This window comes from Hypanus sabinus, chromosome 2 (genome assembly GCF_030144855.1).
Source record: "Hypanus sabinus isolate sHypSab1 chromosome 2, sHypSab1.hap1, whole genome shotgun sequence".
In the NCBI taxonomy this organism is placed as follows: domain Eukaryota; kingdom Metazoa; phylum Chordata; class Chondrichthyes; order Myliobatiformes; family Dasyatidae; genus Hypanus; species Hypanus sabinus.
In genome coordinates this window covers 108,048,977-108,073,191 of record NC_082707.1, presented here as the reverse complement: position 1 = coordinate 108,073,191, position 24,215 = coordinate 108,048,977, and the positions used below count along the sequence as shown (strand labels likewise).

The following is a 24,215-nucleotide window of genomic DNA, read 5'->3' as shown; positions in this document are numbered from 1 at the left end:
GAGAATGTGAACCCTGGACGAGAATGTGCACCCTGGATGAGAATGTGGAATGTGGACCCTGGATTAGAATGTGGACCCTGGATGAGAATGTGGAACCTGGATGAGAATGTGGACCCTGGATGAGAATGTGGAACCTGGATTAGAATGTGGACCCTGGATGAGAATGTGGAATGTGGACCCTGGATGAGAATGTGGAATGTGGACCCTGGATGAGAATGTGGAACCTGGATTAGAATGTGGACCCTGGATGAGAACGTGGACCCTGGATGAGAATGTGGACCCTGGATGAGAATGTGGAACCTGGATGAGAAAGTGGAATGTGGACCCTGGATGAGAACGTGGACCCTGGATCAGAACGTGGTCCCTGGATGTGAATGTGTAACCTGGATGAGAATGTGGAATATGGACCCTGAATGAGAATGTGGACTGTGGACCCTGAATGAGAATATGGAATGTGGACCCTGGATTAGAATGTGAAATGTGGACCCTGGATGAGAATGTGGACACTGGATGAGAATGTGGACCCTGGATAAGAATGTGGACCCTGGATGAGAATGTGTAACCTGGATGAGAATGTGGACCCTGGATGAGAATGCGGAATGTGGACCCTGGATGAGAATGTGGACCCTGGAAGAGAATGTGGACCCTGGATGAGAATGTGTAATGTGGACCCTGAATTAGAATGTGGACCCTGGATGAGAATGTGTAACCTGGATGAGAATGTGGACCCTGAATGAGAATGCGGACCCCGGAGGGGAATGTGGAATGTGGACCCTGAATGAGAATGTGGAATGTAGACCCTGGATGAGAATGTGGACCCTGGATGAGAATGCGTAACCTGGATGAGAATGCGGAATGTGGACCCTGGATGAGAATGTGGAATGTGGACCCTGAATTAGAATGTGGACCCTGGATGAGAATGTGGACCCTGGAAGAGAATGTGGACCCTGGATGAGAATGTGGAATGTGGACCCTGAATTAGAATGTGGACCCTGGATGAGAATGTGTAACCTGGATGAGAATGTGGAATGTGGACCCTGGATCAGAATGTGGACCCTGGATGAGAATGTGGAATGTGGACCCTGAATGAGAATGTGGAATGTGGACCCTGGATGAGAATGTGGACGCTGGATAAGACTGTGGACCCTGGATGAGAATGTGTAACCTGGATGAGAATGTGGACCCTGAATGAGAATGTGGAATGCAGACCCTGGATGAGAATGTGGGCCCTAGATGCAAATGTGCAATGTGGACCCTGGATGAGAATGTGGAACGTGGACCCTGGATGAGAATGTGGAACGTGGACCCTGGAGGAGAATGTGGACCCTGGCGGAGAATGTGGACCCTGAATGAGAATGCGGACCCTGGATGGGAATGTGGAATGTGGACCCTGAATGAGAATGTGGAATGTAGACCCTGGATGAGAATGTGGATCCTGGATGAGAATGCGTAACCTGGATGAGAATGCGGAATGTGGACCCTGGATGAGAATGTGGAATGTGGACCCTGAATTAGAATGTGGACCCTGGATGAGAATGTGGACCCTGGATGAGAATGTGGAATGTGGACCCTGAATTAGAATGTGGACCCTGGATGAGAATGTGTAACCTGGATGAGAATGTGGAATGTGGACCCTGGATGAGAATGTGGACCCTGGATGAGAATGTGGAATGTGGACCCTGAATGAGAATGTGGAATGTGGACCCTGGATGAGAATGTGGACCCTGGATGAGAATGTGGACCCTAGATGAGAACGTGGACCCTGAAGAAGAATGTGTAAGCTGGATGAGAATGTGGACTCTGGACCCTGGATGAGAATGTGGACCCTGGATGAGGATGTGGACCCTGGATGAGAATGTGCAATGTGGACCCTGGATGAGAATTTGGACTGTGGGCCCTGGATGAGAATGTGGACCCTGGATGAGGATGTGGACCATGGATGGGAATGTGGGCCCTGGATGAGAATGTGCAATGTGGACCCTGGATGAGAATGTGGAATGTGGACCCCGGATGAGAATGTGGAATGTGGACCCTGGAGGAGAATGTGGACCCTGGATGAGAATGTGGAATGTGGACCCTGGATGAGAATGTGGACCCTGGATGAGAATGTAGAATGTGGACCCTGAATGAGAATGTGGAATGTGGACCCTGGATGAGAATGTGGGCCCCAGATGCGAATGTGGAATGTGGACTCTGGATGAGAATGTGCAATGTGGACCCTGGATGAGAATGTGGAATGTGGACCCTGAATGAGAATGTGGAATGTGGACCCTGGATGAGAATGTGGACCCTGGACGACAATGTGGACCGCGAATGAGAATGTGAACCCTGGATGAGAATGTGGACCCTGGATGAGGATGTGGACCCTGGATGAGAATGTGGAATGTGGACCCTGGATGAGTATGTGAAATGTGGACCCTGGATAAGAATGTGGACCCTGGATGAGAATGTGTAACCTGGATGAGAATGTGGACCCTGGATGAGAATGTGGAATGTGGACCCTGAATGAGAATGTGGAATGTGGACCCTGGATGAGAATGTGGAATGTGGACCCTGGATGAGATTGTGGAATGTGGATGCGAATGTGGAACGTGGACCCTGGATCAGAATGTGGAACGTGGACCCTGGATGAGAATGTTGAATGTGGACCCTGGATGAGAATGTGGACCCTGGATGAGAATGTGGACCCTGGATGAGAATGTGGACCCTGGATTAGAATGTGGAACCTGGATGAGAATGTGGACCCTGGATGAGAATGTGCACGCCGGATCAGAATGTGGAACGTGGATGAGAATGTGGACCCTGGATGAGAATGTGGACCCTGGATGAGAATGTGGAACCTGGATTAGAATGTGGACCCTGGATGAGAATGTGGAATGTGGACCCTGGATGAGAATGTGGAATGTGGACCCTGAATGAGAATGTGGACCCTGAATGAGAATGTTGAATGTGGACCCTGGATGAGAATGTGGACCCTGGATGAGAATGTGGACCCTGGATTAGAATGTGGAACCTGGATGAGAATGTGGACCCTGGACGAGAATGTGCACCCTGGATGAGAATGTGGAACCTGGATGAGAATGTGGACCATGGATGAGAATGTGGAACCTGGATTAGAATGTGGACCCTGGATGAGAATGTGGAATGTGGACCCTGGATGAGAATGTGGAATGTGGACCCTGGATGAGAATGTGGAACCTGGATTAGAATGTGGATCCTGGATGAGAACGTGGACCCTGGATGAGAATGTGGACCCTGGATGAGAATGTGGAACCTGGATGAGAAAGTGGAATGTGGACCCTGGATGAGAACGTGGACCCTGGATGAGAACGTGGACCCTGGATGAGAATGTGGAACCTGGATGAGAAAGTGGAATGTGGACCCTGGATGTGAATGTGTAACCTGGATGAGAATGTGGAATATGGACCCTAAATGAGAATGTGGACTGTGGACCCTGACTGAGAATATGGAATGTGGACACTGGATTAGAATGTGAAATGTGGACCCTGGATGAGAATGTGGACCCTGGATGAGAATGTGGACTCTGGATAAGTATGTGGACCCTGGATGAGTATGTGTAACCTGGATGAGAATGTGGACCCTGGATGAGAATGTGGAATGTGGACCCTGGATGAGAATGTGGACCCTGGAAGAGAATGTGGACCCTGGATGAGAATGTGGAATGTGGACCCTGAATTAGAATGTGGACCCTGGATGAGAATGTGTAACCTGGATGAGAATGTGGACCCTGGAAGAGAATGTGGACCCTGGAGGGGAATGTGGAATGTAGACCCTGAATGAGAATGTGGAATGTAGACCCTGGATGAGAATGTGGACCCTGGATGAGAATGCGTAACCTGGATGAGAATGCAGAATGTGGACCCTGGATGAGAATGTGTAACCTGGATGAGAATGTGGAATGTGGACCCTGGATGAGAATGTGGACCCTGGATGAGAATGTGGAATGTGGACCCTGAATGAGAATGTGGAATGTGGACCCTGGATGAGAATGTGGACCCTGGATAAGACTGTGGACCCTGGATGAGAATGTGTAACCTGGATGAGAATGTGGACCCTGAATGAGAATGTGGAATGCAGACCCTGGATGAGAATGTGGGCCCTAGATGCAAATGTGCAATGTGGACCCTGGATGAGAATGTGGAACGTGGACCCTGGATGAGAATGTGGAACGTGGACCCTGGAGGAGAATGTGGACCCTGGCGGAGAATGTGGACCCTGAATGAGAATGCGGACCCTGGATGGGAATGTGGAATGTGGACCCTGAATGAGAATGTGGAATGTAGACCCTGGATGAGAATGTGGATCCTGGATGAGAATGCGTAACCTGGATGAGAATGCGGAATGTGGACCCTGGATGAGAATGTGGAATGTGGACCCTGAATTAGAATGTGGACCCTGGATGAGAATGTGGACCCTGGATGAGAATGTGGAATGTGGACCCTGAATTAGAATGTGGACCCTGGATGAGAATGTGTAACCTGGATGAGAATGTGGAATGTGGACCCTGGATGAGAATGTGGACCCTGGATGAGGATGTGGACCCTGAATGAGAATGTGGAATGTGGACCCTGGATGAGAATGTGGACCCTGGATGAGGATGTGGACCCTGAATGAGAATGTGGAATGTGGACCCTGGATGAGAATGTGGAATGTGGACCCTGGATGAGAATGTGGAATGTGGATGAGAATGTGGAACGTGGACCCTGGATCAGAATGTGGAACATGGACCCCGGATGAGAATGTTGAATGTGGACCCTGGATGAGAATGTGGACCCTGGATGAGAATGTGGACCCTGGATGAGAATGTGGACCCTGGATTAGAATGTGGAACCTGGATGAGAATGTGGACCCTGGATGAGAATGTGCACCCTGGATCAGAATGTGGAACGTGGATGAGAATGTGGACCCTGGATGAGAATGTGGAACCTGGATTAGAATGTGGACCCTGGATGAGAATGTGGAATGTGGACCCTGGATGAGAATGTGGAATGTGGACCCTGAATGAGAATGTGGACCCTGAATGAGAATGTTGAATGTGGACCCTGGATGAGAATGTGGACCCTGGATGAGAATGTGGACCCTGGATTAGAATGTGGAACCTGGATTAGAATGTGGACCCTGGATGAGAATGTGGAACCTGGATGAGAATGTGGACCCTGGATGAGAATGTGGAACCTGGATTAGAATGTGGACCCTGGATGAGAATGTGGAATGTGGACCCTGGATGAGAATGTGGAATGTGGACCCTGGATGAGAATGTGGAACCTGGATTAGAATGTGGATCCTGGATGAGAACGTGGACCCTGGATGAGAATGTGGACCCTGGATAAGTATGTGGACCCTGGATGAGTATGTGTAACCTGGATGAGAATGTGGACCCTGGATGAGAATGTGGAATGTGGACCCTGGATGAGAATGTGGACCCTGGAAGAGAATGTGGACCCTGGATGAGAATGTGGAATGTGGACCCTGAATTAGAATGTGGACCCTGGATGAGAATGTGTAACCTGGATGAGTATGTGGACCCTGGAAGAGAATGTGGACCCAGGAGGGGAATGTGGAATGTAGACCCTGAATGAGAATGTGGAATGTAGACCCTGGATGAGAATGTGGACCCTGGATGAGAATGCGTAACCTGGATGAGAATGCGGAATGTGGACCCTGGATGAGAATGTGGAATGTGGACCCTGAATTAGAATGTGGACCCTGGATGAGAATGTGGACCCTGGAAGAGAATGTGGACCCTGGATGAGAATGTGGAATGTGGACCCTGAATTAGAATGTGGACCCTGGATGAGAATGTGTAACCTGGATGAGAATGTGGAATGTGGACCCTGGATGAGAATGTGAACCCTGGATGAGAATGTGGACCCTGGATGAGAATGTGGAATGTGGACCCTGAATGAGAATGGGGAATGTGGACCCTGGATGAGAATGTGGACCCTGGATGAGAATGTGGACCCTAGGTGAGAACGTGGACCCTGAAGGAGAATGTGTAAGCTGGATGAGAATGTGGAATGTGGACCCTGGATGAGAATGTGGACCCTGGATGAGGATGTGGACCCTGGATGAGAATGTGGAATGTGTACCCTGGATGAGAATGTGGGCCCTGGATGAGAATGTGGAATGTGGACATTGGATGAGAATGTGCAATGTGGACCCTGGATGAGAATGTGGAATGTGGACCCTGGATTAGAATGTGAAATGTGGACCCTGGATGAGAATGTGGACCCTGGATGAGAATGTGGACCCTGGATAAGAATGTGGACCCTGGATGAGAATGTGTAACCTGGATGAGAATGTGGACCCTGGATGAGAATGTGGAATGTGGACCCTGGATGAGAATGTGGACCCTGGAAGAGAATGTGGACCCTGGATGAGAATGTGGAATGTGGACCCTGAATTAGATTGTGGACCCTGGATGAGAATGTGTAACCTGGATGAGAATGTGGACCCTGGATGAGAATGTGGAATGAGGTCCCTGAATGAGAATGTGGAATGTGGACCCTGGATGAGAATGTGGACCCTGGATGAGGATGTGGACCCTGGATGAGAATGTGGAATGTGGACCCTGGATGAGAATGTGTAACCTGGATGAGAATGTGGACCCTGGATGAGAATGTGGAATGTGGACCCTGGATGAGAATGCGGACCCTGGAAGAGAATGTGGACCCTGGATGAGAATGTGGAATGTGGACCCTGAATTAAAATGTGGACACTGGATGAGAATGTGTAACCTGGATGAGAATGTGGACCCTGGATGAGAATGTGGAATGTGGTCCCTGAATGAGAATGTGGAATGTGGACCCTGGATGAGAATGTGGACCCTGGATGAGGATGTGGACCCTGGATGAGAATGTGGAATGTGTACCCTGGATGAGAATGTGGAATGTGGACCTTGGATGAGAATGTGGACCCTGGATGAGAATGTGGAAACTGGATGAGAAAGTGGAATGTGGACCCTGGATGAGAACGTGGACCCTGGATGAGAACGTGGACCCTGGATGAGAATGTGGAACCTGGATGAGAAAGTGGAATGTGGACCCTGGATGAGAATGTGCAATGTGGACCCTGGCTGAGAATGTGGAATGTGGACCCTGGATGAGAATGTGGAATGTGGACCCTGAATGAGAATGTGGAATGCGGACCCTGGATGAGAATGTGGACCGCGAATGAGAATGTGGACCCTGGATGAGGATGTGGACCCTGGATCAGAATGTGGAATGCGGACCCTGGATGAGAATGTGAAATGTGGACCCTGGATGAGAATGTGGACCCTGGATGAGGATGTGGACCATGGATGAGAATGTGGAATGTGTACCCTGGATGAGAATGTGGGCCCTGGATGAGAATGTGCAATGTGGACCCTGGATGAGAATGTGGAATGTGGACCCTGGATGAGAATGTGGAATGTGGACCCTGGAGGAGAATGTGGACCCTGGATGAGAATGTGGAATGTGGACCCTGGATGAGAATGTGGACCCTGGATGAGAACGTAGAATGTGGACCCTGAATGAAAATGTGGAATGTGGACCCTGGATGAGAATGTGGGCCCTAGATGCGAATGTGGAATGTGGACTCTGAATGAGAATGTGGAATGTGGACCCTGGACGAGAATGTGGAACGCGAATGAGAATGTGGACCCTGGATGAGAATGTGGACCCTGGATGAGGATGTGCACCCTGGATGAGAATGTGGAATGTGGACCCTGAATGAGAATGTGGAATGTGGACCCTGGATGAGAATGTGGACCCTGGACGAGAATGTGGAACGCGAATGAGAATGTGGACCCTGGATGAGAATGTGGACCCTGGATGAGGATGTGCACCCTGGATGAGAATGTGGAATGTGGACCCTGGATGAGTATGAGAAATGTGGACCCTGGATAAGAATGTGGACCCTGGATGAGAATGTGTAACCTGGATGAGAATGTGGACCCTGGATGAGAATGTGGAATGTGGACCCTGAATGAGAATGTGGAATGTGGACCCTGGATGAGAATATGGAATGTGGACCCTGGATGAGAATGTGGAATGTGGACTCTGGATGAGAATGTGGAATGTGGACCCTGAATGAGAATGTGGAATGTGGACCCTGGATGAGAATGTGGAATGTGGACCCTGGATGAGAATGTGGAATGTGGACTCTGGATGAGAATGTGGAATGTGGACCCTGAATGAGAATGTGGAATGTGGACCCTGGATGAGAATGTGGAACGTGGACCCTGGATGAGAATGTGGACCCTGGATGAGAATGTGGAACCTGGATGAGAATGTGGAACGTGGACCCTGGATCAGAATGTGGAACATGGACCCTGGATGAGAATGTGGAATGTGGACACTGGATGAGAATGTGGAATGTGGACCCTGCATGAGAATGTTGAATGTGGACCCTGGATGAGAATGTGGACCCTGGATGAGAATGTGGACCCTGGATGAGAATGTGGACCCTGGATGAGAATGTGGACCCTGGATTAGAATGTGGAACCTGGATGAGAATGTGGACCCTGGATGAGAATGTGCACCCTGGATGAGAATGTGGAATGTGGACCCTGGATTAGAATGTGGACCCTGGATGAGAATGTGGAACCTGGATGAGAATGTGGACCCTGGATGAGAATGTGGAACCTGGATTAGAATGTGGACCCTGGATGAGAATGTGGAATGTGGACCCTGGATGAGAATGTGGAATGTGGACCCTGAATGAGAATGTGGACCCTGGATGAGAATGTGGAATCTGGACCCTGAATGAGAATGTGGACCCTGAATGAGAATGTGGACCCTGGATGAGAATGTGGACCCTGGATTAGAATGTGGAACCTGGATGAGAATGTGGACCCTGGACGAGAATGTGGACCCTGGATGAGAATGTGGAATGTGGACCCTGGATTAGAATGTGGACCCTGGATGAGAATGTGGAACCTGGATGAGAATGTGGACCCTGGATGAGAATGTGGAACCTGGATGAGAATGTGGACCCTGGATGAGAATGTGGAATGTGGACCCTGGATTAGAATGTGGACCCTGGATGAGAATGTGGAACCTGGATGAGAATGTGGACCCTGGATGAGAATGTGGAACCTGGATTAGAATGTGGACCCTGGATGAGAATGTGGAACCTGGATTAGAATGTGGACCCTGGATGAGAACGTGGACCCTGGATGAGAATGTGGACCCTGGATGAGAATGTGGAACCTGGATGAGAAAGTGGAATGTGGACCCTGGATGAGAACGTGGACCCTGGATGAGAACGTGGTCCCTGGATGTGAATGTGTAACCTGGATGAGAATGTGGAATATGGACCCTGAATGAGAATGTGGACTGTGGACCCTGAATGAGAATATGGAATGTGGACCCTGGATTAGAATGTGAAATGTGGACCCTGGATGAGAATGTGGACACTGGATGAGAATGTGGACCCTGGATAAGAATGTGGACCCTGGATGAGAATGTGTAACCTGGATGAGAATGTGGATCCTGGATGAGAATGCGGAATGTGGACCCTGGATGAGAATGTGGACCCTGGAAGAGAATGTGGACCCTGGATGAGAATGTGGAATGTGGACCCTGAATTAGAATGTGGACCCTGGATGAGAATGTGTAACCTGGATGAGAATGTGGACCCTGAATGAGAATGCGGACCCCGGAGGGGAATGTGGAATGTGGAACCTGAATGAGAATGTGGAATGTTGACCCTGGATGAGAATGTGGACCCTGGATGAGAATGCGTAACCTGGATGAGAATGCGGAATGTGGACCCTGGATGAGAATGTGGAATGTGGACCCTGAATTAGAATGTGGACCCTGGATGAGAATGTGGACCCTGGAAGAGAATGTGGACCCTGGATGAGAATGTGGAATGTGGACCCTGAATTAGAATGTGAACCCTGGATGAGAATGTGTAACCTGGATGAGAATGTGGAATGTGGACCCTGGATGAGAATGTGCAATGTGGACCCTGAATGAGAATGTGGAATGTGGACCCCGGATGAGAATGTGGACCCTGGATGAGAATGTGGACCCTAGGTGAGAACTTGGACCCTGAAGGAGAATGTGTAACCTGGATGAGAATGTGGATCCTGGATGAGAATGCGGAATGTGGACCCTGGATGAGAATGTGGACCCTGGAAGAGAATGTGGACCCTGGATGAGAATGTGGGCCCTGGATGAGAATGTGGAATGTGGACCTTGGATGAGAATGTGCAATGTGGACCCTGGATGAGAATGTGGAATGTGGACCCTGGATTAGAATGTGAAATGTGGACCCTGGATGAGAATGTGGACCCTGGATGAGAATGTGGACCCTGGATAAGAATGTGGACCCTGGATGAGAATGTGTAACCTGGATGAGAATGTGGACCCTGGATGAGAATGTGGAATGTGGACCCTGGATGAGAATGTGGACCCTGGAAGAGAATGTGGACGCTAGATGAGAATGTGGAATGTGGACCCTGAATTAGAATGTGGACCCTGGATGAGAATGTGTAACCTGGATGAGAATGTGGACCCTGGATGAGAATGTGGACCCTGGATGAGAATGTGGACCCTAGGTGAGAACGTGGACCCTGAAGGAGAATGTGTAACCTGGATGAGAATGTGGACCCTGGATGAGAATGCGGAATGTGGACCCTGGATGAGAATGTGGACCCTGGAAGAGAATGTGGACCCTGGATGAGAATGTGGGCCCTGGATGAGAATGTGGAATGTGGACCCTGGATTAGAATGAGAAATGTGGACCCTGGATGAGAATGTGGACCCTGGATGAGAATGTGGACCCTGGATAAGAATGTGGACCCTGGATGAGAATGTGTAACCTGGATGAGAATGTGGACCCTGGATGAGAATGTGGAATGTGGACCCTGGATGAGAATGTGGACCCTGGAAGAGAATGTGGACGCTAGATGAGAATGTGGAATGTGGACCCTGAATTAGAATGTGGACCCTGGATGAGAATGTGTAACCTGGATGAGAATGTGGACCCTGGATGAGAATGTGGACCCTGGATGAGAATGTGGACCCTAGGTGAGAACGTGGACCCTGAAGGAGAATGTGTAACCTGGATGAGAATTTGGACCCTGGATGAGAATGCGGAATGTGGACCCTGGATGAGAATGTGGACCCTGGAAGAGAATGTGGACCCTGGATGAGAATGTGGGCCCTGGATGAGAATGTGGAATGTGGACCTTGGATGAGAATGTGCAATGTGGACCCTGGATGAGAATGTGGAATGTGGACCCTGGATTAGAATGTGAAATGTGGACCCTGGATGAGAATGTGGACCCTGGATGAGAATGTGGACCCTGGATAAGAATGTGGACCCTGGATGAGAATGTGTAACCTGGATGAGAATGTGGACCCTGGATGAGAATGTGGAATGTGGACCCTGGATGAGAATGTGGACCCTGGAAGAGAATGTGGACGCTAGATGAGAATGTGGAATGTGGACCCTGAATTAGAATGTGGACCCTGGATGAGAATGTGTAACCTGGATGAGAATGTGGACCCTGGACGAGAATGTGGAATGTGGACCCTGGATGAGAATGTGGACCCTGGATGAGAATGTGGACCCTAGGTGAGAACGTGGACCTTGAAGGAGAATGTGTAACCTGGATGAGAATGTGGACCCTGGATGGGAATGCGGAATGTGGACCCTGGATGAGAATGTGGACCCTGGAAGAGAATGTGGACCCTGGATGAGAATGTGGGCCCTGGATGAGAATGTGGAATGTGGACCTTGGATGAGAATGTGCAATGTGGACCCTGGATGAGAATGTGGAATGTGGACCCTGGATTAGAATGTGAAATGTGGACCCTGGATGAGAATGTGGACCCTGGATGAGAATGTGGACCCTGGATAAGAATGTGGACCCTGGATGAGAATGTGTAACCTGGATGAGAATGTGGACCCTGGATGAGAATGTGGAATGTGGACCCTGGATGAGAATGTGGACCCTGGAAGAGAATGTGGACGCTAGATGAGAATGTGGAATGTGGACCCTGAATTAGAATGTGGACCCTGGATGAGAATGTGTAACCTGGATGAGAATGTGGACCCTGGATGAGAATGTGGAATGTGGTCCCTGAATGAGAATGTGGAATGTGGACCTTGGATGAGAATGTGGGCCCTGGATGAGAATGTGGAAACTCAATGAGAATGTGGACCCTGGATGAGAATGTGGAACCTGGAGGAGAATGTGGACCCTGGATGAGAATGTGGAACGTGGACCCTGGATGAGAGTGTGGAATGTGGACCCTGGATGAGAATGTGGAATGTGGACCCTGAATGAGAATGTGGACCCTGGATGGGAATGTGGACCCTGGATGAGAATGTGGAATCTGGACCCTGAATGAGAATGTGGACCCTGAATGAGAATGTTGAATGTGGACCCTGGATGAGAATGTGGACCCTGGATGAGAATGTGGACCCTGGATTAGAATGTGGACCCTGGATTAGAATGTGGAACCTGGATGAGAATGTGGACCCTGGATGAGAATGTGGAACCTGGATTAGAATGTGGACCCTGGATGAGAATGTGGAATCTGCATTAGAATGTGGACCCTGGATGAGAACGTGGACCCTGGATGAGAATGTGGACCCTGGATGAGAAGGTGGAACCTGGATGAGAAAGTGGAATGTGGACCCTGGAGGAGAATGTGGACCCTGAATGAGAATGCGGACCCTGGAGGGGAATGTGGAATGTGGACCCTGAATGAGAATGTGGAATGTAGACCATGGATGAGAATGTGGACCCTGGATGAGAATGCGTAACCTGGATGAGAATGCGGAATGTGGACCCTGGATGAGAATGTGGAATGTGGACCCTGAATTAGAATGTGGACCCTTGATGAGAATGTGGACCCTGGAAGAGAATGTGGACCCTGGATGAGAATGTGGAATGTGGACCCTGAATTAGAATGTGGACCCTGGATGCGAATGTGGACCCTGGATGAGAATGTGGAATGTGGTCCCTGAATGAGAATGTGGAATGTGGACCCTAGATGCGAATGTGGAATGTGGACTCTGGATGAGAATGTACAATGTGGACCCTGGATGAGAATGTGGAATGTGGACCCTGAATGAGAATGTGGAATGTGGACCCTGGATGAGAATGTGGACCGCGAATGAGAATGTGGACCCTGGATGAGAATGTGGACCCTGGATGAGGATGTGGAATGTGGACCCTGGATGAGAATGTGAAATGTGGACCCAGGATGAGAATGTGGACCCTGGATGAGAATGTGGAATGTGGACCCTGAAAGAGAATGTGGAATGTGGACCCTGGATGAGAATGTGGAATGTGGACCCTGGATGAGAATGTGGAATCTGGACCCTGAATGAGAATGTGGACCCTGAATGAGAATGTGGACCCTGGATGAGAATGTGGACCCTGGATTAGAATGTGGAACCTGGATGAGAATGTGGACCCTGGACGAGAATGTGCACCCTGGATGAGAATGTGGAATGTGGACCCTGGATTAGAATGTGGACCCTGGATGAGAATGTGGAACCTGGATGAGAATGTGGACCCTGGATGAGAATGTGGAACCTGGATTAGAATGTGGACCCTGGATGAGAATGTGGAATGTGGACCCTGGATGAGAATGTGGAATGTGGACCCTGGATGAGAATGTGGAACCTGGATTAGAATGTGGACCCTGGATGAGAACGTGGACCCTGGATGAGAATGTGGACCCTGGATGAGAATGTGGAACCTGGATGAGAAAGTGGAATGTGGACCCTGGATGAGAACGTGGACCCTGGATGAGAACGTGGACCCTGGATGTGAATGTGTAACCTGGATGAGAATGTGGAATATGGACCCTGAATGAGAATGTGGACTGTGGACCCTGAATGAGAATATGGAATGTGGACCCTGGATTAGAATGTGAAATGTGGACCCTGGATGAGAATGTGGACCCTGGATAAGAATGTGGACCCTGGATGAGAATGTGTAACCTGGATGAGAATGTGGACCCTGGATGAGAATGCGGAATGTGGACCCTGGATGAGAATGTGGACCCTGGAAGAGAATGTGGACCCTGGATGAGAATGTGGAATGTGGACCCTGAATTAGAATGTGGACCCTGGATGAGAATGTGTAACCTGGATGAGAATGTGGACCCTGAATGATAATGCGGACCCCGGAGGGGAATGTGGAATGTGGACCCTGAATGAGAATGTGGAATGTAGACCCTGGATGAGAATGTGGACCCTGGATGAGAATGCGTAACCTGGATGAGAATGCGGAATGTGGACCCTGGATGAGAATGTGGAATGTGGACCCTGAATTCGAATGTGGACCCTGGATGAGAATGTGGACCCTGGAAGAGAATGTGGACCCTGGATGAGAATGTGGAATGTGGACCCTGAATTAGAATGTGTAACCTGGATGAGAATGTGGACCCTGAATGATAATGCGGACCCCGGAGGGGAATGTGGAATGTGGACCCTGAATGAGAATGTGGAATGTAGACCCTGGATGAGAATGTGGACCCTGGATGAGAATGCGTAACCTGGATGAGAATGCGGAATGTGGACCCTGGATGAGAATGTGGAATGTGGACCCTGAATTAGAATGTGGACCCTGGATGAGAATGTGGACCCTGGAAGAGAATGTGGACCCTGGATGAGAATGTGGAATGTGGACCCTGAATTAGAATGTGGACCCTGGATGAGAATGTGTAACCTGGATGAGAATGTGGACACTGGATGAGAATGTGGACCCTGGATAAGAATGTGGACCCTGGATGAGAATGTGTAACCTGGATGAGAATGTGGACCCTGGATGAGAATGCGGAATGTGGACCCTGGATGAGAATGTGGACCCTGGAAGAGAATGTGGACCCTGGATGAGAATGTGGAATGTGGACCCTGAATTAGAATGTGGACCCTGGATGAGAATGTGTAACCTGGATGAGAATGTGGACCCTGAATGAGAATGCGGACCCCGGAGGGGAATGTGGAATGTGGACCCTGAATGAGAATGTGGAATGTAGACCCTGGATGAGAATGTGGACCCTGGATGAGAATGCGTAACCTGGATGAGAATGCGGAATGTGGACCCTGGATGAGAATGTGGAATGTGGACCCTGAACTAGAATGTGGACCCTGGATGAGAATGTGGACCCTGGAAGAGAATGTGGACCCTGGATGAGAATGTGGAATGTGGACCCTGAATTAGAATGTGGACCCTGGATGAGAATGTGTAACCTGGATGAGAATGTGGACCCTGGATGAGAATGTGGAACATGGATTAGAATGTGGACCCTGGATGAGAATGTGGAATGTGGACCCTGGATTAGAATGTGGACCCTGGATGAGAATGTGGAACCTGGATGAGAATGTGGACCCTGGATGAGAATGTGGAACCTGGATTAGAATGTGGACCCTGGATGAGAATGTGGAATGTGGACCCTGGATGAGAATGTGGAATGTGGACCCTGGATGAGAATGTGGAACCTGGATTAGAATGTGGGCCCTGGATGAGAACGTGGACCCTGGATGAGAATGTGGACCCTGGATGAGAATGTGGAACCTGGATGAGAAAGTGGAATGTTGACCCTAGATGAGAACGTGGACCCTGGATGAGAACGTGGACCCTGGATGTGAATGTGTAACCTGGATGAGAATGTGGAATATGGACCCTGAATGAGAATGTGGACTGTGGACCCTGAATGAGAATATGGAATGTGGACCCTGGATTAGAATGTGAAATGTGGACCCTGGATGAGAATGTGGACACTGGATGAGAATGTGGACCCTGGATAAGAATGTGGACCCTGGATGAGAATGTGTAACCTGGATGAGAATGTGGACCCTGGATGAGAATGCGGAATGTGGACCCTGGATGAGAATGTGGACCCTGGAAGAGAATGTGGACCGCGAATGAGAATGTGGACCCTGGATGAGAATGTGGACCCTGGATGAGGATGTGGAATGTGGACCCTGGATGAGAATGTGAAATGTGGACCCAGGATGAGAATGTGGACCCTGGATGAGAATGTGGAATGTGGACCCTGGATGAGAATGTGGAATGTGGACCCTGGATGAGAATGTGGAATCTGGACCCTGAATGAGAATGTGGACCCTGAATGAGAATGTGGACCCTGGATGAGAATGTGGACCCTGGATTAGAATGTGGAACCTGGATGAGAATGTGGACCCTGGACGAGAATGTGCACCCTGGATGAGAATGTGGAATGTGGACCCCGGATTAGAATGTGGACCCTGGATGAGAATGTGGAACCTGGATGAGAATGTGGACCCTGGATGAGAATGTGGAACCTGGATTAGAATGTGGACCCTGGATGAGAATGTGGAATGTGGACCCGGGATGAGAATGTGGAATGTGGACCCTGGATGAGAATGTGGAACCTGGATTAGAATGTGGACCCTGGATGAGAACGTGGACCCTGGATGAGAATGTGGACCCTGGATGAGAATGTGGAACCTGGATGAGAAAGTGGAATGTGGACCCTGGATGAGAACGTGGACCCTGGATGAGAACGTGGACCCTGGATGTGAATGTGTAACCTGGATGAGAATGAGGAATATGGACCCTGAATGAGAATGTGGACTGTGGACCCTGAATGAGAATATGGAATGTGGACCCTGGATTAGAATGTGAAATGTGGACCCTGGATGAGAATGTGGACACTGGATGAGAATGTGGACCCTGGATAAGAATGTGGACCCTGGATGAGAATGTGTAACCTGGATGAGAATGTGGACCCTGGATGAGAATGCGGAATGTGGACCCTGGATGAGAATGTGGACCCTGGAAGAGAATGTGGACCCTGGATGAGAATGTGGAATGTGGACCCTGAATTAGAATGTGGACCCTGGATGAGAATGTGTAACCTGGGTGAGAATGTGGACCCTGAATGAGAATGCGGACCTAGGAGGGGAATGTGGAATGTGGACCCTGAATGAGAATGTGGAATGTAGACCCTGGATGAGAATGTGGACCCTGGATGAGAATGCGTAACCTGGATGAGAATGCGGAATGTGGACCCTGGATGAGAATGTGGAATGTGGACCCTGAATTAGAATGTGGACCCTGGATGAGAATGTGGACCCTGGAAGAGAATGTGGACCCTGGATGAGAATGTGGAATGTGGACCCTGAATTAGAATGTGGACCCTGGATGAGAATGTGTAACCTGGATGAGAATGTGGACCCTGGATGAGAATGTGGAACCTGGATTAGAATGTGGACCCTGGATGAGAATGTGGAATGTGGACCCTGGATTAGAATGTGGACCCTGGATGAGAATGTGGAACCTGGATGAGAATGTGGACCCTGGATGAGAATGTGGAACCTGGATTAGAATGTGGACCCTGGATGAGAATGTGGAATGTGGACCCTGGATGAGAATGTGGAATGTGGACCCTGGATGAGAATGTGGAACCTGGATTAGAATGTGGACCCTGGATGAGAATGCGGAATGTGGACCCTGGATGAGAATGTGGACCCTGGAAGAGAATGTGGACCGCGAATGAGAATGTGGACCCTGGATGAGAATGTGGACCCTGGATGAGGATGTGGAATGTGGACCCTGGATGAGAATGTGAAATGTGGACCCAGGATGAGAATGTGGACCCTGGATGAGAATGTGGAATGTGGACCCTGGATGAGAATGTGGAATGTGGACCCTGGATGAGAATGTGGAATCTGGACCCTGAATGAGAATGTGGACCCTGAATGAGAATGTGGACCCTGGATGAGAATGTGGACCCTGGATTAGAATGTGGAACCTGGATGAGAATGTGGACCCTGGACGAGAATGTGCACCCTGGATGAGAATGTGGAATGTGGACCCCGGATTAGAATGTGGACCCTGGATGAGAATGTGGAACCTGGATGAGAATGTGGACCCTGGATGAGAATGTGGAACCTGGATTAGAATGTGGACCCTGGATGAGAATGTGGAATGTGGACCCTGGATGAGAATGTGGAATGTGGACCCTGGATGAGAATGTGGAACCTGGATTAGAATGTGGACCCTGGATGAGAACGTGGACCCTGGATGAGAATGTGGACCCTGGATGAGAATGTGGAACCTGGATGAGAAAGTGGAATGTGGACCCTGGATGAGAACGTGGACCCTGGATGAGAACGTGGACCCTGGATGTGAATGTGTAACCTGGATGAGAATGAGGAATATGGACCCTGAATGAGAATGTGGACTGTGGACCCTGAATGAGAATATGGAATGTGGACCCTGGATTAGAATGTGAAATGTGGACCCTGGATGAGAATGTGGACACTGGATGAGAATGTGGACCCTGGATAAGAATGTGGACCCTGGATGAGAATGTGTAACCTGGATGAGAATGTGGACCCTGGATGAGAATGCGGAATGTGGACCCTGGATGAGAATGTGGACCCTGGAAGAGAATGTGGACCCTGGATGAGAATGTGGAATGTGGACCCTGAATTAGAATGTGGACCCTGGATGAGAATGTGTAACCTGGGTGAGAATGTGGACCCTGAATGAGAATGCGGACCTAGGAGGGGAATGTGGAATGTGGACCCTGAATGAGAATGTGGAATGTAGACCCTGGATGAGAATGTGGACCCTGGATGAGAATGCGTAACCTGGATGAGAATGCGGAATGTGGACCCTGGATGAGAATGTGGAATGTGGACCCTGAATTAGAATGTGGACCCTGGATGAGAATGTGGACCCTGGAAGAGAATGTGGACCCTGGATGAGAATGTGGAATGTGGACCCTGAATTAGAATGTGGACCCTGGATGAGAATGTGTAACCTGGATGAGAATGTGGACCCTGGATGAGAATGTGGAACCTGGATTAGAATGTGGACCCTGGATGAGAATGTGGAATGTGGACCCTGGATTAGAATGTGGACCCTGGATGAGAATGTGGAACCTGGATGAGAATGTGGACCCTGGATGAGAATGTGGAACCTGGATTAGAATGTGGACCCTGGATGAGAATGTGGAATGTGGACCCTGGATGAGAATGTGGAATGTGGACCCTGGATGAGAATGTGGAACCTGGATTAGAATGTGGGCCCTGGATGAGAACGTGGACCCTGGATGAGAATGTGCACCCTGGATGAGAATGTGGAACCTGGATGAGAAAGTGGAATGTGGACCCTGGATGAGAACGTGGACCCTGGATGAGAACGTGGACCCTGGATGTGAATGTGTAACCTGGATGAGAATGTGGAATATGGACCCTGAATGAGAATGTGGACTGTGGACCCTGAATGAGAATATGGAATGTGGACCCTGGATTAGAATGTGAAATGTGGACCCTGGATGAGAATGTGGACACTGGATGAGAATGTGGACCCTGGATAAGAATGTGGACCCTGGATGAGAATGTGTAACCTGGATGAGAATGTGGACCCTGGATGAGAATGCGGAATGTGGACCCTGGATGAGAATGTGGACCCTGGAAGAGAATGTGGACCGCGAATGAGAATGTGGACCCTGGATGAGAATGTGGACCCTGGATGAGGATGTGGAATGTGGACCCTGGATGAGAATGTGAAATGTGGACCCAGGATGAGAATGTGGACCCTGGATGAGAATGTGGAATGTGGACCCTGAAAGAGAATGTGGAATGTGGACCCTGGATGAGAATGTGGAATGTGGACCCTGGATGAGAATGTGGAATCTGGACCCTGAATGAGAATGTGGACCCTGAATGAGAATGTGGACCCTGGATGAGAATGTGGACCCTGGATTAGAATGTGGAACCTGGATGAGAATGTGGACCCTGGACGAGAATGTGCACCCTGGATGAGAATGTGGAATGTGGACCCTGAATGAGAATGCGGACCCCGGAGGGGAATGTGGAATGTGGACCCTGAATGAGAATGTGGAATGTAGACCCTGGATGAGAATGTGGACCCTGGATGAGAATGCGTAACCTGGATGAGAATGCGGAATGTGGACCCTGGATGAGAATGTGGAATGTGGACCCTGAATTAGAATGTGGACCCTGGATGAGAATGTGTAACCTGGATGAGAATGTGGACCCTGGATGAGAATGTGGAACCTGGATTAGAATGTGGACCCTGGATGAGAATGTGGAATGTGGACCCTGGATTAGAATGTGGACCCTGGATGAGAATGTGGAACCTGGATGAGAATGTGGACCCTGGATGAGAATGTGGAACCTGGATTAGAATGTGGACCCTGGATGAGAATGTGGAATGTGGACCCTGGATGAGAATGTGGAATGTGGACCCTGGATGAGAATGTGGAACCTGGATTAGAATGTGGGCCCTGGATGAGAACGTGGACCCTGGATGAGAATGTGGACCCTGGATGAGAATGTGGAACCTGGATGAGAAAGTGGAATGTGGACCCTGGATGAGAACGTGGACCCTGGATGAGAACGTGGACCCTGGATGTGAATGTGTAACCTGGATGAGAATGTGGAATATGGACCCTGAATGAGAATGTGGACTGTGGACCCTGAATGAGAATATGGAATGTGGACCCTGGATTAGAATGTGAAATGTGGACCCTGGATGAGAATGTGGACACTGGATGAGAATGTGGACCCTGGATAAGAATGTGGACCCTGGATGAGAATGTGTAACCTGGATGAGAATGTGGACCCTGGATGAGAATGCGGAATGTGGACCCTGGATGAGAATGTGGACCCTGGAAGAGAATGTGGACCCTGGATGAGAATGTGGAATGTGGACCCTGAATTAGAATGTGGACCCTGGATGAGAATGTGTAACCTGGGTGAGAATGTGGACCCTGAATGAGAATGCGGACCCCGGAGGGGAATGTGGAATGTGGACCCTGAATGAGAATGTGGAATGTAGACCCTGGATGAGAATGTGGACCCTGGATGAGAATGCGTAACCTGGATGAGAATGCGGAATGTGGACCCTGGATGAGAATGTGGAATGTGGACCCTGAATTAGAATGTGGACCCTGGATGAGAATGTGGACCCTGGAAGAGAATGTGGACCCTGGATGAGAATGTGGAATGTGGACCCTGAATTAGAATGTGGACCCTGGATGAGAATGTGTAACCTGGATGAGAATGTGGACCCTGGATGAGAATGTGGAACCTGGATTAGAATGTGGACCCTGGATGAGAATGTGGAATGTGGACCCTGGATTAGAATGTGGACCCTGGATGAGAATGTGGAACCTGGATGAGAATGTGGACCCTGGATGAGAATGTGGAACCTGGATTAGAATGTGGACCCTGGATGAGAATGTGGAATGTGGACCCTGGATGAGAATGTGGAATGTGGACCCTGGATGAGAATGTGGAACCTGGATTAGAATGTGGGCCCTGGATGAGAACGTGGACCCTGGATGAGAATGTGGACCCTGGATGAGAATGTGGAACCTGGATGAGAAAGTGGAATGTGGACCCTGGATGAGAACGTGGACCCTGGATGAGAACGTGGACCCTGGATGTGAATGTGTAACCTGGATGAGAATGTGGAATATGGACCCTGAATGAGAATGTGGACTGTGGACCCTGAATGAGAATATGGAATGTGGACCCTGGATTAGAATGTGAAATGTGGACCCTGGATGAGAATGTGGACACTGGATGAGAATGTGGACCCTGGATAAGAATGTGGACCCTGGATGAGAATGTGTAACCTGGATGAGAATGTGGACCCTGGATGAGAATGCGGAATGTGGACCCTGGATGAGAATGTGGACCCTGGAAGAGAATGTGGACCGCGAATGAGAATGTGGACCCTGGATGAGAATGTGGACCCTGGATGAGGATGTGGAATGTGGACCCTGGATGAGAATGTGAAATGTGGACCCAGGATGAGAATGTGGACCCTGGATGAGAATGTGGAATGTGGACCCTGAAAGAGAATGTGGAATGTGGACCCTGGATGAGAATGTGGAATGTGGACCCTGGATGAGAATGTGGAATCTGGACCCTGAATGATAATGTGGAATGTAGACCCTGGATGAGAATGTGGACCCTGGATGAGAATGCGTAACCTGGATGAGAATGCGGAATGTGGACCCTGGATGAGAATGTGGAATGTGGACCCTGAATTAGAATGTGGACCCTGGATGAGAATGTGGACCCTGGAAGAGAATGTGGACCCTGGATGAGAATGTGGAATGTGGACCCTGAATTAGAATGTGGACCCTGGATGAGAATGTGGACCCTGGATTAGAATGTGGAACCTGGATGAGAATGTGGACCCTGGAGGAGAATGTGCACCCTGGATGAGAATGTGGAATGTGGACCCTGGATTAGAATGTGGACCCTGGATGAGAATGTGGAACCTGGATGAGAATGTGGACCCTGGATGAGAATGTGGAACCTGGATTAGAATGTGGACCCTGGATGAGAATGTGGAATGTGGACCCGGGATGAGAATGTCGAATGTGGACCCTGGATGAGAATGTGGAACCTGGATTAGAATGTGGACCCTGGATGAGAACGTGGACCCTGGATGAGAATGTGGACCCTGGAAGAGAATGTGGACCCTGGATGAGAATGTGGAATGTGGACCCTGAATTAGAATGTGGACCCTGGATGAGAATGTGTAACCTGGGTGAGAATGTGGACCCTGAATGAGAATGCGGACCCCGGAGGGGAATGTGGAATGTGGACCCTGAATGAGAATGTGGAATGTAGACCCTGGATGAGAATGTGGACCCTGGATGAGAATGCGTAACCTGGATGAGAATGCGGAATGTGGACCCTGGATGAGAATGTGGAATGTGGACCCTGAATTAGAATGTGGACCCTGGATGAGAATGTGGACCCTGGAAGAGAATGTGGACCCTGGATGAGAATGTGGAATGTGGACCCTGAATTAGAATGTGGACCCTGGATGAGAATGTGTAACCTGGATGAGAATGTGGACCCTGGATGAGAATGTGGAACCTGGATTAGAATGTGGACCCTGGATGAGAATGTGGAATGTGGACCCTGGATTAGAATGTGGACCCTGGATGAGAATGTGGAACCTGGATGAGAATGTGGACCCTGGATGAGAATGTGGAACCTGGATTAGAATGTGGACCCTGGATGAGAATGTGGAATGTGGACCCTGGATGAGAATGTGGAATGTGGACCCTGGATGAGAATGTGGAACCTGGATTAGAATGTGGGCCCTGGATGAGAACGTGGACCCTGGATGAGAATGTGGACCCTGGATGAGAATGTGGAACCTGGATGAGAAAGTGGAATGTGGACCCTGGATGAGAACGTGGACCCTGGATGAGAACGTGGACCCTGGATGTGAATGTGTAACCTGGATGAGAATGTGGAATATGGACCCTGAATGAGAATGTGGACTGTGGACCCTGAATGAGAATATGGAATGTGGACCCTGGATTAGAATGTGAAATGTGGACCCTGGATGAGAATGTGGACACTGGATGAGAATGTGGACCCTGGATAAGAATGTGGACCCTGGATGAGAATGTGTAACCTGGATGAGAATGTGGACCCTGGATGAGAATGCGGAATGTGGACCCTGGATGAGAATGTGGACCCTGGAAGAGAATGTGGACCCTGGATGAGAATGTGGAATGTGGACCCTGAATTAGAATGTGGACCCTGGATGAGAATGTGTAACCTGGATGAGAATGTGGACCCTGAATGAGCATGCGGACCCCGGAGGGGAATGTGGAATGTGGACCCTGAATGAGAATGTGGAATGTAGACCCTGGATGAGAATGTGGACCCTGGATGAGAATGCGTAACCTGGATGAGAATGCGGAATGTGGACCCTGGATGAGAATGTGGAATGTGGACCCTGAATTAGAATGTGGACCCTGGATGAGAATGTGGACCCTGGAAGAGAATGTGGACCCTGGATGAGAATGTGGAATGTGGACCCTGAATTAGAATGTGGACCCTGGATGAGAATGTGTTACCTGGATGAGAATGTGGACACTGGATGAGAATGTGGACCCTGGATAAGAATGTGGACCCTGGATGAGAATGTGTAACCTGGATGAGAATGTGGACCCTGGATGAGAATGCGGAATGTGGACCCTGGATGAGAATGTGGACCCTGGAAGAGAATGTGGACCCTGGATGAGAATGTGGAATGTGGACCCTGAATTAGAATGTGGACCCTGGATGAGAATGTGTAACCTGGATGAGAATGTGGACCCTGAATGAGAATGCGGACCCCGGAGGGGAATGTGGAATGTGGACCCTGAATGAGAATGTGGAATGTGGACCCT

At 49.6% G+C, this 24,215-nt stretch overlaps 1 protein-coding gene across 8 annotated transcripts in view; it reads right to left on the bottom strand.

Moving 5' to 3' along the window:
- paplna (papilin a, proteoglycan-like sulfated glycoprotein) overlaps nt 1–24,215 on the bottom strand; it is a 610,770-nt gene that overhangs the window by 374,837 nt on the left and 211,718 nt on the right. The window lies entirely within an intron of this gene.